The sequence below is a fragment of the Arvicanthis niloticus genome, chromosome 21 (genome assembly GCF_011762505.2).
Source record: "Arvicanthis niloticus isolate mArvNil1 chromosome 21, mArvNil1.pat.X, whole genome shotgun sequence".
In the NCBI taxonomy this organism is placed as follows: Eukaryota; Metazoa; Chordata; class Mammalia; order Rodentia; family Muridae; genus Arvicanthis; species Arvicanthis niloticus.
The window spans coordinates 11690786-11704525 of NC_047678.1; positions in this window are offsets into that span (position 1 = coordinate 11690786).

A 13740-nucleotide genomic window follows, 5' to 3' on the forward strand; every position below is an offset into this window, starting at 1 on the left:
ATTTAATGATATTCATATAAAATGAAAAGGGTTTTAATAATAAGTCCACTTTGTGTATATATAAAATTATTATATATTATATATATAAATATATATCAAATTAGTTTTCTAAAATGTCTGCAATAGTATGTTCAATGGAATTGATTTGCTATGAATTTTAATATGACAAATTATCTTTGGGCACAGCATATTAGCAACACATTGAAGTGCATTCTTTTATATATAGGAGAATAATATTTAAAAGAAAATATATTGCCTTTTTCTTTTATGGAATACTAAGAAACTGGGGGATGTTGATTACTTTAACAATAATAAGGGCCTTCAAATTCTTCATATGAGACTGTTATAGACTTTGCATTATCCTCAAGGTGTCTCTAATCTTTAAATTCTCTACATTTTCCCTGGTTTCATCCCTTTATTTCAATTAATAATGACTATGGACACAGTATCATATTTGGAGACTTCTGAAACATTCATTAATTTCCTAGTGGAAATTATACTTTAGAAGAAACTTTTGAAACTTTAAAATATATGTAATATATATGATTGTGTCAATGTTATACATGTATAACTATGTATTACATATGTATATACCATGGCACATATTGAATAAGAGTTAACCAATTATATTATGAATATGTATTTGACACTTCATCTCTTAAAAGCAAACAGTGATAAAACACCAAAAAACTCAGTTAAATATTAAAGTATATTTCAATTTGCTTGTCTATAGTCAATCTTTAAGTTTTAAATAGTCCTGTCAGTGGATTAGAAGCAGATACTCCTAGGAAATACAGATTCATATGGAATGTACATATCACAAATACCCACAAATAGCATTAAAATCCTGCTTATTTGTTTAAAATCAAATATTTCAGTGACTGTAATTATGGAAGCTCATCTCGTTATGAAGTATGGCAACATAACAAAGAACACATCTCATTTTAGAGTTTTAAATATAAAAAAGTCTCTCTAATTTTAGGCCACATATAGCTTATTTTTCCCTGTGTACACAGAATATCATGTGTGTGTGTGTTTAATAGGATTCTGTTTACCCCACTATCTCTTACCACTTTGTCTCTTTGGATAACAATCACAGGACCCAGATGCCAAGGGTAAGGGCTATTCTCCCACAAGCAGCTTCTGGCTCCTTGGCAGACGTGGTAGGCAGTTGTGTTGGCAGCCACAGACCTGCCTCTGGCTGTCTTCTGAGCTTTTGCTGCTGAAGGGGTGGTTAGACTGCCCTGTCCTCCTGGATACTATTTCCCTTGACAGCCTTGGGTTTTGTGAAGCTTTATTCAATACAAATCCCTTTTGCAATCTCTGGCTGAACTCTCTAAGGGCCAAAATGGAGCTGTTCTTTACAGTCGTGTTTAATGATCAGTTGAAGTGCCAGGTCAGGTACTCAGGAAAACCAATCCGAACCAGAACTTTTCTATATGCGAAAACTATCTTATTTCTATTTCTTCCTTTTACACTCTACACAGTGTGTCTCCACCCAGCTTCTAGGATATCGGCCAAGTGAGTTTGTGTGAACACCACGTTTTGTAATTTCTGTTGTAATTGGTGAGTTTTAAAGCATTCTTTGCTTCTCAGTGCTCATTTTCGCGATCATTTTTTTTTTTTTTTTACAATTTTTCTCCGATTAAAACTATAAGGAAGGAAACTTGCAATTTTGATAATTGAGTGAGAAGCAATGTGATGAAATAAAAGTTGCGTGCTTGTGAAACGGAAGCGGAAGTGCTCCTTTACTCCCCGCACGTTTGTAATATGAATTACATTTTAAAGCATATGCCTAAGTTGTACAAACAAAAGTACACAGCAGAAACAAAGCAGGCTTGAAAGGCACCAATATAACTGCCTACCCAATAATTTATAAGACATTTTTACACTTCCTCGCAATAATATCACGAATATCATCATCATTGTGTATCGGAGATTCAGTGATTTACTGGCTTACTTATGGCTGAACATATGAACCAAGTCAAAACAGTACTGTACTTTCTTTATATATAAAAATATGTTTAAAGTTTTCTAAAAGAAATAGGCCTGTTTTTGCACTAAAAATGTCCATTCTAAGAAATGAAGTCTTCATTGAAATCAGTTGGTTTCTATTGTTCATTTTTATCCCATGGGATAAAATCTCCAAGTTATCAATGTTTTAGATTAACAACTGAACTGCTCCACAATAAAAAAATATTCAAGATGAATGTGGGACTTCAGACATCTTAAGTTTATAATAGTCTTTGTATGCCTCATGAGAAATTTAAAATTTTCTGATATGTACAGTAACCTCATCCATTTAAAACAAATACAGGAAGTAACTTCACTAAAGCTTCAAGGAGAAATGAGAATTATTCCATGTTTGCTTATCTATGTTCAGTCTTCAACAATGTTTTAAATATTGAGTCCTATGTGACTTCAAATATATCCTTATTATACACACTGTTCTGACATCCATGTGTTCAGTGTAGAAATGACCACATTTCAATGTGATTCCAAGTTCTCTGATTTATGACATTATATGTGCTGGAAGTTCATTCTCAGGTATATCAGCATAAAATTTCAAAGACTGTTGACATTTAGGTTACTACAAATATAAATACATATTTTTATTTTTGTTCCTCTATCAATCTTGCTAGTTCTTCAACATATAACACTTAACAAACACTTATAGAAACCAGAAATGTTAAGGATTTTATTAAATGTTTTAGAACCTCACCTTATTCTAACTTGCGTCTCATTTTCTGTTCTGTATAAAAGCTCAAAAGATTGTAAGTATGTATCGGCCTGAATTTAGAACATACTTCGTGTGGTTTTTTTTCCTTCTCTGAATTAAAACTTAAAATTTTGACCAAAACCTGAGCTTAAGAAGTAATTATAAAGAAATTTTACTTACACCAGCAGAATTGCAAGTAACACTCTCCAAAATAATAAAGAAAAATGCAAACAAAAACTATTTTTGATTCCCCCTTCTACCAGTAGGTGTCACTATTGGGACTAGAAGGTGGTGATCTCAAGACAGAATTCTCTGCAAAGATCATGCCTTGCCTTTGTAATGTAGAAGGTAGTTTACTAAGAAGACTGTTCCAAACACTCAGTGAATATACCCAAATAAGTGTGAAGCCATTTGAAATGTAAAACTACCCTTCCAAAAATACGTTGATCAATTCAACCACAGCAACAAAACTAATTTGCAGAATTTTTGAAGGATATTGTAGAAGTAAATAAGTAGTATCCTGGTATGATCAGATTTTAAATAATATTTCAGATAAAATGTAAATGTCAAAAATCAAGAGGAGATCTGCAGCTTTGAATTTTGAAAAAAACTCAAGGGTAAGCCTTCACCTCACAGTCTATATTTCAACAGCACTTGTAAAGCCAGGTCATATTTTAAAAATAAAACTGAAAAGGCTACTATATTCCCATGTAGAAACAGAATAAATATTCTTATTTTAGGAAATGCTGAAAAATTAAAAAGTCTAGTTTAAAAGTCTGAGGATTACTTTAAAATTCACGAAGCCAATTTTAACTTAATGTGCTTCAGTGATACATGCATGTTAAATCACAGTTATTACGTATTACTCAGTATGGCTGTAAGCTTTTAAGGTTTGCCAGAAATAATTTCAAATATGTTTATTTCGTCTGAAGACTTTTCCGTCCCTTTTTTAATATAAAGAATATGTGGGTAGTTGTGAAAAAGTATAATTCCCACACTTAAATATAAGAAATGACGTTTCCTATTAAAATTGTTTTAAAAATGACATTTTTGTGGGAGACTTACCTAAGGAACAGTAACTACAATAACCTGTTATCTCGTTGAGTAGCTTCGAGACATCTCATGATGTCCAAGCAGCACATACACCAGAACTTTCTAGAGTTTTTATTACCTGAGAAAAAGCATTTTGACACGGCAAACGTGAGAACGGCATTATTTGCTATTTTACACACTATGTTTAATGATGATCCAGCTTATGTGAAACTTCCCAGTAAAAGCCGAGAAAGTCACATTCCTCTTGCTTTTACCCGGGGAAGCTCCATTAGGTCAGCTGCGCAGAGAGGAACTCACCAGTAGAGGCCTCTCTAGATTTAACTTCCAATTGAGAACTCAGATTGTGCCTTCAATTCATTGTCGTTAACACAACTACTTGAAAAGGCTCTTGTTGCATAGGAAAAAAGATCACTCTTTAATGCCCTTTTAAGTTTCATGATGTTGATTAATGTTGCCCTTTACATTAATGATGTTTCAAGGAAAAGAAAACAAATTTAAAATGGATAAATTCTATTGAGGATGCATTAATTAGACAGAGAGTTTGCCATATGCTGTGGCTGGAGGGCTTGCTGGCCTTTCTCTTGTAGTTACCTGTGTAAAATCCACCCTATCCTCTACATGAATGCCCAAGCTGAATAGCCATTTGAATGAAGGCTTTAGTTTGATTCGCCATACAAGGGGTACTGTGTCACTGTGTTTTCTTTCTAGGAGTCACTAAGTGATTTCTATATCTGTTGTCATGGTGATATGGCAAAGCAGGGGAAAATGGGGGCAACTTCAGGCTTTCTCCTCACCCTCGCCACTGAGATGTTGTTAGCAAGCCTATAAAACATTGGGCTTTATCTGGGGATTCTTTTTGTTCTCTGATTGTCAATAAAACTCATTTTAAGGGTAACAAGGACATCTAAATGTCATCTGTCACAGTGTTAGAGAGATTAAGTTTGTTTAGGGACTTGTGTGGGACAAAGGCCACTATTTGTTCCATGGATACAAAGCAGTGTTGGCTATCACCACTCTTGATTTAGAAGGCGGCCCAGAGATCATCGAGGAAATATCATCTCTGTTCCAGGTGACAGGGAGACACTTTTGACCTGATAGCATCACAATGTAAGAAGAACAACCACACTAATATATATTACCATTTTGAATAAAAATCAGTAATTCCAACACTCTGTTCCAGAGGCCCAACCACAAATCTGCCCCCAGACAAGAGGAAGAAAACAGTGAGGACTACAGACCTGTTTTAAAACGTGACGTATGCATGATGGCCCTGAATGAATGATAAAAGAGGGGGGAGAGGATTTGCAAGTACAGTCCAACAATAATGTGCATTCATTAATTCAGCACTTGCTCAGTAATGAGGCTAAATGGAACATACAGATTAATGAAGACATTGGTATTATTAAAATCAAATCCTGTGGTTCATATGCTTTTCTTAATAATGAACACTGTGGCTATTGGAGAGGAAGAACAGGATTTTTTCTATTAATTTGGCACACATCCCAGATCTCATTCAACCAGAACCTATCCCTGCAAAACGCAGCCCATGGCCTTATAGATCTCAGTCTTTCTATTCAGTGTGTGCTAATCTGAGAGAAAAATATTTTCCCTTCATAAAATGTCTTCAGAAAACATAAACCTGGGGCTTAAGTAATAACTGATTAACATTAGAACTAAGAGAATTCTTCTAACATACAGAGCAATGGGCAAGTATATAAAATGACAAGAATATAATGAAAGGCTCACATCACATCTGCCTGCACCATGTAAATTGATGCAGCTCTCTTGGGGTTTTAGAGTCTTGTTATATCAGCACATCCCCAACACATTTTATAGGAAGTATTTATGCTAGGGAAGACAACTGTCCTAAAACTTAGATGAAATGTAAATGTTTATAAAGTATTTGGTTCTGATCATAATAATATTTATTGAATAGGAACAGAAGCAGAATACCATGGTGTGCTTTCTCCTGTTTCTCTCTGAACCCAAACCCACATACTACACATATTATGTATACAAATACATCACATGGGCCACAGTTCACATTTGGAAAGATAATGATAAACCTCCTAATGACTATGGTTTTATGGAGAAAGAGTAACAGACAGAGGCAGAAATATAGATAGAATTATAAGGAAATACATTGGTTCAGTTTAAGGACAGAGTATACAATAAAAATATATTTAAGAAAGGCAAAGTTTTTTTTATTTGTGTATGTGCAAGTGTGTATATATATATGCATGTATATATGCGTAAGTGCCCTTAAATTCATGCTTTCACAGTATTATTTGAAAATATTATATTAGTCATAATGAAAAATTTCTCGGTATACAACAATCAACTCGAGCAAAAATACTAGTTTGCATGTATTTTTATTAGGTAACTAACACAAATGTTAAAGACTAACGTTTACATTTGGAGCTGGTAAAGCAAAAGTTCTGCAAGTTCCACTATCCACAGCTATAGATGCCTGTGACACCAAACACATAAGAATTAGGAGCAACTACAGCTAGATTCCTTTTCAGAAAGATTCCTGAAGCAAATTATCTTGAAGCCAGTGCGATTCCTTTTAAATTAAAAGACTTATTCTACACAAACTAATAAAAACAAATACAGTATTGAGATACAGTTACAGTCATATTATGGGCCTAGATGACTCTTGTTCAGCATCTTAATAGCTCACTCAATTGTTATTCATTCAGCCACACACAGGACACCAGGGTGTTACGAAGGACAATACTCTTGGGGCATTTTGAGTTCAATTTGTGTTTCCCTACTTATGCAGAACATGTGTTGGCATCAGCCATGGTTAACACAGGGGAATTGCAATATACGGTGAAGTTTTATCACATTGTTCCGAGATAATATTTCCTTTCAAAACACAATCTTGAGAACAGCTGAAAAAGGGAAGGTTTGTTGTGCTGCTGTTAAGCAGAGGAGAAGCATGCTCTCCTCTTAGTTTTAGACATATTTACTGTAGTTTTTTTTCCAGAAGAGGAGGTGTGTGGAAAGGACAAAAAGCAAATCTTTAACAAAAGCATATTAACTTTTAAAAAGAAGCACCACCGTTCATGATTGTAACTGTGAATAAGGTAGCAAAGTAGATCAGTAAGTGCACTGAAAGTGACGCACAGAGTGTGTGCATGTACACACATGGGATTTTCTAGGTGAGGGTACTTGGTTTTCAAAGGATATCTTGCTATGCTAGACTTTTCTAGCCTCAGACTTGGGGTGTTTCTAATGAGAAAAGCAGAAAGAAATGAAAGCTACATGAGTTATCCCTTTGACTGAGTTTCTCCTGAGATAAAAGTCTTCACAATGCCCTGAATAGTTTCTCAGCTCAGAGAGTGATTTAATTTTTCTGGACTTGGTTCTGTGAGGCCTCTTTGCAAACTAAAGTGCAGCTGTCCAATTCACAGTAAGGTTTCAATTTTAAAATGTCCATTGCCTTGAAATCTATCTATCTATCTATCTATCTATCTATCTATCTATCTATCTATCTATCTATCTCTAAATAGAATTGACAATATTTAAAAGATACAGTGTAAAAGAGAAAAAGAGATACTTGAAATAAAATGCATTCCCAAATATCCATCAAACTTGCTCTATTTAGGATATATGAAGTGTTCAATTTTACAAAAACCAAGTATTTTGAAGTTGTACATTAAAAGGAACATAAAATATCTCTTGAGAAGATTATGGGCTTTAAGAGTGGCTTAATCACTATGTTGATAATTTAAAAATGTTATTTAGGGTAATGTTTTAAAACAAAATTACAGCATTGAAAATGTCAATAAATCAATTTCCACATAAAGAAGATTTTTTGTTTCTGTTGTACTCAATTTCTTTTTTTTTTTTTAAATTACTAAATACATTAGCGCTGTAACTTTTAGGTCAATGATATTCTAAAATAAAATTCTCATTGTGAAAAACAAAACTTATGGTTAATCACCAGTGGTTAAAACAGTCAGATTTTGAGAGCTGTGTGAAAGCCACTCTCTTGAGTTCTTTCGAGTTGAATAGTCTGAGTCCTTATCACTCTGTCAAGGTTTATTCTCTCTGAAAAGAACACAGTCTAATGTTCATAATGTTATGTACTTTTCCCACTGTATTTGGAGAATCTGAACAAAAATATTTTTTTTTAACCAGTGAAAAGAGAATAATTTATTAGCTGTCTTTTATCACATTACAGTTGTCAGGATTGATTACTCTAGTTCTTACAAAATCAAAATACATTTTATAAAACTACAGATAAACTTTCTTTCAACAACAATATCTGTACATAAAAATGTTTGGGTTTTGTATGTTATTTCACATAGATATTTTAATGAAATTTGATTACATAGAATATTTACAATCATTTATCAGTTTAAGGTTTTCTTTAAGTGCTAGAGAAAAATAAAAATTAAAAAAATTTGATTGTAGTAAAATGATTACTTTATGAATCAAAGAAAAAAATGAAAAGCAATGAGGGGAATGTAATTTGAATTTTAACTATAAAAATCATATGTACTTGACACTATAAATGCTACTGAGTAAGCAACATATTTCTCTTATAAAATTGATTTTTTTCTTAATTATTGGCTATCCTCGGGTGATAAGTTATAACATTTTTCTTTGATATAAAACTTTCTGGTAGTATATTTAATCTAAGAATATAGTCAAGGCCTTGTGTAGTGATGCATATCTTTCATCTCAGCACTGGGGAAGTGGAGGTAGGCAAATTACTGTGAGTTTGAGGCCAGCTTGGTGTACAGCTACATAGTAAACAAACAAACACGCGTCACCTGACTGACATGGTAATCATGTTTCTACTTTCAGAAAAGGTTTATGACTCACCTGTATACAAGTTTGTATCTTCAAGAAATAATCTGAAGTAGTGACATTTTCACTGGAAAGCAGCCATTTTGAGTTCTCTGAAGGTATTACCTCCATTTCCTTGCAGGCATCAGGATGACCCAGTGTTTCTTCTAATCTTCTGTTCTTCTCATGGAGCCATTTATCTTAGGGTCTTAAATGCTCCTGTTGTCGCTGTATTTTACCCTTATTTATCAGTCACATGCTCTTTTACTGAAATCTCTGTGTTTGCTAGACGACTTTTAAAATTTACATTTTAAAATAATATTCACATTTTAGTCATCATTACTTAAAGTCAATATTTAGTAGAATTATTTTAAGTGAGTAAAAATTTTAAATGAGTAAAAAAAAGTCAATAGTCTGCCTTTATTTTCTATTTTTTAATGCCAAAATTTAAATCATATTTGGTTACCTTTTCATCAAAGGATATTTTAAAATTATAAAATCCTAAAAGAAAGTCTTTTCCTTTTCAGATTATAGTATGAGGGTAATCTATCTATCTACATATGTATGTATGTATGTATGTATGTATGTATGTATGTATGTATCTATCTATCTATCTATCTATCTATCTATCTATCTAATCTATCATCTATCTGTCTGTGTATCTGTGTATCTATCTGTCTGTCTATCTATCTATCTATCTATCTATCTATCTATCTATCTATCTGTCTGTCTATCAATCAAGCAGTATCTACCTCTCGATCAATCTATGTATTTATGTATATCTATATCTATATATATATTAATGGAAATAAAAACAAGGGCATACATAAATTCATAATTTTTTATTACTTGAAATCTTAAAATAGTAAGAATTAAAATCAAAATTAAAAAAAAGATTCCCAATTTTTATCTCAGTGATATTTGAAAAAATTCTTCCTGTGTTATTATTGCTTGATCTACTTTTTTGCTTCAGTCTTGAAGGTTATTGGAATGATTATTAAGTTGAGTTCTAGCCTCAGGGTCAGAGAGTTCTGAACTCATATCTTAATTCCAGAATGAAAACTAAACTTACAAAGGCGCGGGCATATTTCATCCTTGCATAGCTGAGGATTACAACTGTTCTGTTACAATAAAGGTATTATCCACAGAGTATGTTTCACAACCAGACTCTTAAGAGAGGACTCTGTGACATTGATTATGTGCATCACTAAAATCATACTGGCTTAGGGTTAAGTAGATTGCATTGCTACTAACACTTGTGAGATGATTGGCCCATCACAATTCAATTAATGTTGCTGAACTTGGAAATTTCTACTTCCATGAAACACTGTATTTCTTTGATGGATTAATGAGATCTGTGTTATATCAGTGGGTATAATCTATTAATCTCATATGTTGCCTTTCCCATTTTTCGGGCTATAGGTGCTTCCCCTATGGCTGTTTCTAGCTAACAGTGCACAGATAAGAAGAGATGTATAGATAAGAATGATTGCGGTATGATATAGCATTTCACATCATACTGTCTTACTTCACCTATTATGTCTAGCATATATTTAGTAATTGTAAAAAAAAATCTTCAAAAGCATATCTGTTAATGAAATATAGTTTACTAATTATGAATTGGTTAGCATTCATTAACTGTTTCAGTGTAGTTTAAGCTTGTATAATTCTGCTTTAAAAAACAACAATGCTGCTTTAAAAAATAATGCTGTACCAGAGCTGGTGCAGAACCTTCGGGGAAAATGATATCCCCAAACTCCTTATGGTAATTATTTCAAAAGAAAACATTTTGTAAGCAATAGACTATTTGGTAACTTGTTTATCACTCATATATACCCAAGTGTCTCTTCTCAAATTGCCTCTAGCCTTCTTACGTCAGGAACGTGGTTTAGATCCCCTGTACAGTCAAACAATAAAGCCACCTTAAAACACATCTAGGCCTGGAAACACTTCTGTCAGTCAGTCAAATCATGTCTTAGTGTCTGCTACTATATTCAGTGTTGCCTTAATAACTATAGCTCTCTGTGATAACTGTATGAACTATGTATGCTGTAAACACGTATGTTAAATATGCCTTGTGATGGCCTAATTTCTGACCAGCTAATAGACTTAAAGATCTTAGATATCATTCTAATGGAAATATTGAGTATTTTCTTCTAAGATGCATGTCCTTATGTAAGCTGGCAGAGGTTGCTTGTTTGTTATTGTTTTTTAAATTAAACCATGATGAGAAATTTGCATACTAGAGAATTGCTGCCATCATAAGAATTCCTTGAAAAATCAATTAAAACAAAATTAATTAAATTAAATGGACAAAATTTCTGAAAATTTAGTTATGTTAAAGCTAAATCACACTGCTCTACACTAACAGTACTTGTTAATATTTCTCCTTAGTTATTAATGTGTTATCTTTCTATAGACTCATCAATTTTTAGGCATGTGAAATAATTATGTTAGATGATTTTGCATTGATACATTGTCAGCGTGTCTCTGTTAATATATTTATCTATTCTGTTTAAAACTTTTCACATTTCCGAACAAACTTGATAAGACTTTTCATTCATATTTTGACCTTTTGATGACATTTTAATAAGGAATATTTTACTTTGTTCTCTGACCCCCTGTTTACCACTTAGTCTTTGCTTTTTTAAATGTGATATGTCATATGTAAATGTTATAATATTTTTCTCTCTATTTCTCTCTCTCTTTCTCTGAGACTGGATCTCACTTTGTAGCTCTGATTATTCTGGAAGTTGATATGTAAACCAGGCTGGTGTCGAACTCACACAGATCTGTATGCCTCTGCTTCCCAAATATTTGGATTAAAGGAATGTACCACAATCCTAGCTTAAATCATTTGTGAATTTATTCAGTAGAAGTCATGATTATATTACTTAACATAGAAAAAATTACCATAAATTGATTAAACTGAAGTTTGATGTACAGCTCTCCGGAACTCTCAGGTTTAAGGACTTGATGGGATGGTTAACTTGGTTAATTGCTTGCTTCATGAGAACAAAGCTGTAAATGTAATCACTGGGCGTATCATAAAAAATAAAAAGCAGGTGAGCAGGTGAGACTATTCTGTAATCCCATTTCAGAAGAGGCATTTCAGGAGATTCCTTAGGTCTTGATGGCTAGCCATTCTTGTTGAATCCATGAGCTCTGGGTTCAGAGAGAGAGAGAGAGAGAGAGAGAGAGAGAGAGAGAGAGAGAGAGAGAGAGAGAGAGAGAGAGAGAGAGATTAAAGCGAGTAGCTATTGAGAAAGATACCCAACTTTAACTTCTGACCTCCACAAACATGAATGTACATGTGTGCATACATATTATCTTAGGGTTACCATTTCTGTAAAGAGACACCATGACCAAATCAACTCTTATAAAGGATGTTTGATTGGGTCTGGCTTACTGGTTCTCAAGTTCAGTCCATTGTCATCATGGTACAGAAGCATAGTAGCATCCAGGCTGACATGGTAATGGAGGAGCTGTGAGTTCTATATCTTGTTCTGAAGGCAAACAGGAGAAGACTGACTTCCAGGAAGGTAGGAGGAGGGTCTCAAAGCCCACCTCCACAGTGACACAATTCCTCCAACAAGGCCATACCTCCTAATGGTGCTACTCTCTGGGCCAAGCATATTCAAACCACCACACAGATTGTCTTAGTTAGGTTTTCCATTCCTATGATAAAGCACCATGACCAAAAGCAACTTGGAGAGGAAAGAGTTTATTTCATCTTGCAGCTCTCAGGTCACACCCCATTTCTGAGGGAAGTCGAAGCAGGATCAGAGCAGGAACCTGGAGGCAGGAACTGAAACAGAAACCTTGTAGTTAGTGATCCTGCTTACTGATTTGCTCCCCATGGCCTGCTCAGTTTGTTTTCTTATACCACCCAGGACCACCTGCCCAAGGCAGACAACACATAGGGTGGGCTGAGCCCTCTGCCAGAAATCATTAAGCAAGAGAATGCTCCACAGATTTGCATAGATGCAATCTAGTGGAGGAGGCATTTTCACACCTGAGAGTCCCTCTTTCTGGGTAACTCCAACTTGTATCAAGTGAACAAGGAAATAACTAGGGAACTTACATAAAAATGTGGAGATACACACACACACACATGCATGCACACACACATGTGCATGTACATGCACACAGTTACCTAGTTAAACAGTAGGAATTAAGGGACAGAATAGATGGCTTAGAGGTTAAGAATATACACACTGATCTTGCAAAGGACCTGAGTTCAGACCCCAGCACCACTGTTGGGTGGCTTATAACTGTTATAACGCTAAGTCTAGGAGGATTTAATACCTCAGACCTCCGCAACCACCTCAAGTCCATATATCATTACATAGACACATATTCATACACTTAAGTCATTAAAAGGAGAAATATGAAATAAAATTTTGTTACAATAAAAACAATTTTATTACATTATTTGTATCTTATAGATAAACGTACATTTTTGTGTAAATCTGATTTATAATTTTTTTTTTTTGTTTTCGAGACAGAGTTTCTCTGTGTAGTCCCGGCTGTCCTGGAACTCACTCTGTAGACCAGGCTTGCCTCGAACTCAGAAATCCGCCTGCCTCTGCCTCCCAAGTGCTGGGATTAAAGGCATGCGCCACCACCGCCCAGCTCTGATTTATAATTGAAAAAGAAGTTGGGTCAGTGTTTTTTTTTTTTTCTCCAAATTCAGAGTACAAGCATCTAGACCTTCTCAACCTCACTGATAATACAACCCTTTAAAACAATACCTCATGTTATGATGAACCACAATCATAAAATTATTTTATTGATACTTTATAGGTATGATTTTGTTACTGTTATGAGTTTCAGTGTAAGTATCTTATATGCAGGATAACTCATAAAGGACCCCAAAAGGGTCATGATCCACAGGTTGAGAGCCACTTATCTAGATAAATGATAATATTTTATATGTTTGAGAAAACCAAGTCATTATTGCACACAATAAAAATAACTAGATTTTATTAATCTTGTAAATGCTATACTACATAATCACCTGAGAAAGGAAATGCCCATTACTGTAATTTTGCCTTCAAAGTTTCAGTTGCATAATAGCAAATATAACTATGTTGTATTTTTTTTTATTTAGATAAAACAATCTTTGGAAATTTTCATTGTAAACAAATACCCTGCTTATACTC